Source organism: Embiotoca jacksoni, unplaced genomic scaffold (genome assembly GCF_022577435.1).
Source record: "Embiotoca jacksoni isolate LCO1_2020_lvr unplaced genomic scaffold, fEmbJac1.0.p SCAF_84, whole genome shotgun sequence".
Lineage (NCBI taxonomy): Eukaryota > Metazoa > Chordata > Actinopteri > Embiotocidae > Embiotoca > Embiotoca jacksoni.
This window is the reverse complement of record NW_027185441.1, coordinates 783,475-788,543: the sequence shown is the minus strand read 5'-3', so window position 1 is coordinate 788,543 and position 5,069 is coordinate 783,475.

Sequence of the window (5,069 nt, the reverse complement as noted above, 5' to 3'; positions counted from 1 at the left end):
CGAGGCGTTGGAGAAACCTGTTGCCATAGCGCCAGAGTTCAGGTGGATACCACAAGAGGGCGCCATTCATACAAACTCTTCTCTGTACACAGAGAATACGACAACATTTGAATGCAGCAATGGCACAAAAACCCAGACTGAGCTGAAGACGATGAAGCAGGAAAGAAGTCCGAACCGGAGCAGAAGGTCCGGTAGGATTCGGTGTTGACAGTCTGACTCTGGAGGACGAGTCTGTCACATCTCGTAGGTGCCGGCCGGATAAAGTCGTACAAACAGTCATAAGAGAAAACCAACGTCGTCTCATGAATACGACACGTTATCTTCATTTTCTGTCGGTAAATGTTTTCCCGTTCTGATTTTAGTTTCCAGAACATTTTACGGGGTTTTAAAGTTCAACTCATCAGCAGGTCTTTAAACACACAGCTGAAGAAGCCTCAGTGAACAGTGCTGTTAGGATGAGTACTTCCTCCGGCACTGTGGATCGTGGGATTTAAGAACTCCCGAAAACAAACACAAACTCACATTGAGCCCGATTCAATTAACAGTACAGGAAATCCAATTAGGGTTTTGTCGGCACTAATCCGAGCCTGGTCGCCGGCGCTCCTGATAGCTTTGTTTGCCAGGGAATTACTGTGGAAGCCACGGCTGCCGTTTGTTGATGCAGCGCGTTATTAACGTGGCCACGGGCGCTAATTCAATCAGGCGAACACAACCTTCGGAGAGACGTCTGACGGAAGGTTTAGGTGCTTCTTCCTTCAGCCTCCTCATCGTCACTCACGTACGCAGACGAAGGCCCGAACAGTAGAGAAGAGACACAACATACAACTCAGCAGCAGCAAATGTACGTACATCCACAATACATGTTTACATGTTTCAGAGATGTTCCAGATCTCAGGACACATCAATCTGTAAAAATAGGAAGTTTGGAGTTTTCATGCTGCCTCGGCAGCGGAGAGTCGCGGCCACAGGCGTTCTGTTCTCAGGCTGTTCATTCGTGTCTCAGAAAATAAATACTGCACAAAGATGAATGCAAAACAGTCGCACATAAATTAAGAGAATTAGTGAATATGTTTTAAGACAGAAGCCGAACCGAAGGTCAAGTCAGAAAAACGCCAGCTTAAACTGATGAACTCCAATTTCTTAGTTTGGTACTTTTGTGTTGAATGAGGTTTTCTTGTGTTGACGCCGTCTCTGCGTCCACCTGAGCGCTGCCGGGACGTCTCTGCGTCCACCTGAACGCTGCCGGGACGTCTCTGTGGGCCGAACGGCTCCGCGGGAGCTGCTAAGGGAATGAGTGTTAGTCGTGTTTGATCAGAGGAAGCTGTTTGTGTGAAAGTTCTCTGACGACGAGGCAACGATTTATTTTTGGAAACCGACTGCTCGTCTTCAAACTCTATCTTGTTTTTATTAATAAAGTGAAGTGACCATATTTGGACAAGCTGGGGAGGAGCAAGGACATTATGCCCCGCCTACTTACACCAGAACCCTGACTGCACCCCAGGCCTGTAAATCAATCTAGCCCCGCCCCCAAACATCTGTTAGAGTTCTAACATGTAATGAATGATGAATTATTTGCAGAAGGAGGAAGTTTATCTAACGACACCATGATGATGGAAACATTTACTGAACAGCTTCTTCTGCTGTTCCTCTTCATCAGACCGCGACCTTCATCGTGGCTCAGCTGTCAGTTCGGTTTCGTCTGCAGCTCAGCGAGCAGACGACAGCAGCCCGCTTTCCTTTTTATGGACTCAGAAATGGTTTTGAATCATTGATCGTATGAAAGACGTTCCATCGTCACGTTTTATTACGCAGGAATATAAAAGATTCCTCTGACTCCTCCCACCAACAGATCTGTGTTTCATCTGGGCTTTTTTAAAATTTTTTTATATTTGATTCGTATTTAAATATTTTGAACACTGAGGAACGACGTAAAGTCAAATGAAACTGAACAACTCGGAAATGCCGGTGGACGATCCAGAAGAACCGGAGGAACCTCGTCTGTTTCCACGTTCCTTCACCAGCTGATTCTGCAGCAGACTGGACGTCTGATTTTCCTGCAACTGTATGAAAATCATTTAAGAAACGATCCCAACTTTGACCACCATAAAATATGAGAAGTCCCGAGGAGCCTCTCCGGGTCCAAAACTAAACCCTTGAAACGATCAATATCTGTATCATTCCTGCCACGGATCAATAGTCCTTCCCTCCGCTGCTTCTCTCTGAGGTTATTTCCAGTTACCTCGTTACTCCGGCAGCAGATCAGCTGGCCCGAGGCATCAGCATAATGGGAAGTGTGGCGGGTCGATGGACATTGATCCGCCTCATTATTCCACTCCATCGAACGCTCACCTCGGCCATTAACGGCTAAATAAAAACCAAACGCTCTCCACCTCTAACTGGCGGTGCCGTTCGGACGCCCAGCTCCACCTTCGTCTCTTTATTGTTGCCCGAATGCTGCAGAACTTTTATCGACTCTGTTTAGGCGCCGCGGTTCGCCGTTCCTCCACGGTAGAAGTGATTACCGCGGAGCTCAGGAGGAGGCTGTCCATGGCGGTCCATGGGGGTCCATGGAGGTCGATGGGGGTCCATGGGGGTCCATGGGGGTCCATGGAGGTCGATGGGGGTCCATGCGGTCCATGGTGGTCCATGGAGGTCCATGGCGGTCCATAGAGGTCAATGGGGGTCCATGGAGGTCGATGGGGGTCCATGGAGGTCGATGGGGGTCCATGGCGCCCAGAAGTGCGGTGGCCAATGTCTAATTCAAACTTTGAAGTTTGAGGAGGACGGAGGTTCGGTCCTGCAGCTCTCTGAACTCTGGGAAAGTGAAGTTCACTTCTTTGTTTGCACCACGTTTAATGTGTTTGTGAGGATTCCTTTTATTCGGCGTGTTTACAGCCAGATAACGTCGACGGCTACAATATCCAACTTGTTTTGCTCTGCCGGCAGCGCTGTGTGCGCAGCGCGATAAGAACTTCCATCTGAGATAAACGGCAGCAGCACAAACTTTCTTTAAACTGCGGATAAACACGGTGGAAGATGGTAAACGTGGCGATAAGCTCGGCGGGTTTCTCCGAGCAGAACGTAGTTTTCTGATTGGGGACGAAGACGCGGAGGAAGATAACAAGACATGAACAGAAGCAGCAGCTCGTTCCCTCAACACGTCCTCGGAGGAAGGAAACACCGAGGAAACCCGAAAGAACAGGAAGTCCTGTACGTACAGACGCATCTTCATCAGGAGGAAACCAGAGTTTACTGGAGATGTGGAAGTCTTTTTGTTTTGGTTGGTAAAAGTGTGTTAAATCCATCAGTTCCTGTTCACATGAATTGAACTCTCACTGGGAACTATTGTAATGGTCTGAAGGTGTTTCAGGTCCAAATCCTCTTCACCTCGTTTAACATCAGATAATCTGACTAAAGGAAAGCTGAGCTCAGACAGCGATAAATCCATCGCACACGATGTAGCGTAGCGACGTTGTTACGTACGCTGGAGTCACAACACACGACGTCACAAGTACGACGCGGCCCAATCACTGTTCACCTTGAGTTCCTGGAGTCGTCGGGGAGGAGGGGCAAGAAGCTGTCAATCATAGATGTCCTCCAATCAGTCGACGTCAAACGAAAACAAAGTTTGTATTGAAGGTGTCGGTGCTTTTTTGACCACAAGAGGGCAGTATAATGATTATTATCCGTTTATTTAATGTTGCCTCTGATCCAGGCAACAATTTTGTAGCAGCAAAAAGGAGATAAGAAAAATATAGTCGTATATTTTGTGAGCGAAGTTGAGGCTTTTTCAATAGCAATCTATTGGAGACAGTTTTTTTTTAAGCCAGCCCCTAGTGGCTATCAGTGGTATTACATTTTAAGGCAGCTATGAACATTTTAATACACAATCTGTTTTTTGTATTTTGCATTGCTCTAAAAACATTCTTGATTTTGCAGTTCTGCTGTTTATATTTATAAATTTCTGTCCAATTTATTCATTCACTAATTATATATCAATGAAAGTCAACACTTCCTCTAGACATTTCACAACAAAAGCTTTCCCAGGAGCTTAAAGGGCATAATGACTCACATTATTTGAGTGCTTTTAGTTTTAAATATCTTCAGGAAGTTTTGAGTGTCACTAATGTTAGTTTAACTTGGCAAGTTAGAAATGAGTAGAATAAACACAATATTTAAAAGGATTTAACTGAAATGATGTTCAGTAATTACTCAGTGTTTAAACACCAGCCTTTATTTTGAATTTTTCTTATTTTTAAACCATCACTTGTTGTCTTGTGGAGTTGAGTCGTGTTTGAGGATGACTTTGGTAAAATAAGGCCGAAGGACCTAAAAGAGTTTCATCTGTGAACGACAGCAGTGTTTCTTTAAACGACTCGATCCTTTCTGACCGGCTTCCCGTTACCGTCAGCAGACTCATCCCACCTGCTGCCTGCCGGTGGGGGGGCCCGGTGGGGGGGCCCGGCGGGGGCTGCCCGTCCTTGTTTGACAGCCGTAAGTGATGGAGTTGTAATGTGTCACAGAGGGAGAAAGCCTTTCAACTTTTAATAAATTGCCTTCTCGTCTGGCGCCGAGCACGCTGAGATGAATCGGTCTTTGGTCTGAAGTGTTGCTTTTGTGATTGGCTGGTTTCAGCTCACAGGCTGAAGAAGGCGGAGACAGTTAAAACACGTCAGATGAACAGGGATATATACATATATATATATATATATATATATATATATATATATATATATATGTATATATACACAGTGGGTACGGAAAGTATTCAGACCCCTTTAAATTTTTCACTCTTTGTTTCATTGCAGCCATTTGCTAAAATCAAAAAAGTTCATTTTATTTCTCATTAATGTACACTCAGCACCCCATGTTGACAGAAAAAAACAGAAATGTAGAAATTTGTGCAAATTTATTAAAAAAGAAAACCTGAAATATCACATGGTCATAAGTATTCAGACCCTTTGCTCAGTATTGAGTAGAAGCACCCTTTTGAGCTCGTACAGCCATGAGTCTTCTTGGGAATGATGCAACAAGCTTTTCACACCTGGATTTGGGGATCCTCTGCCATT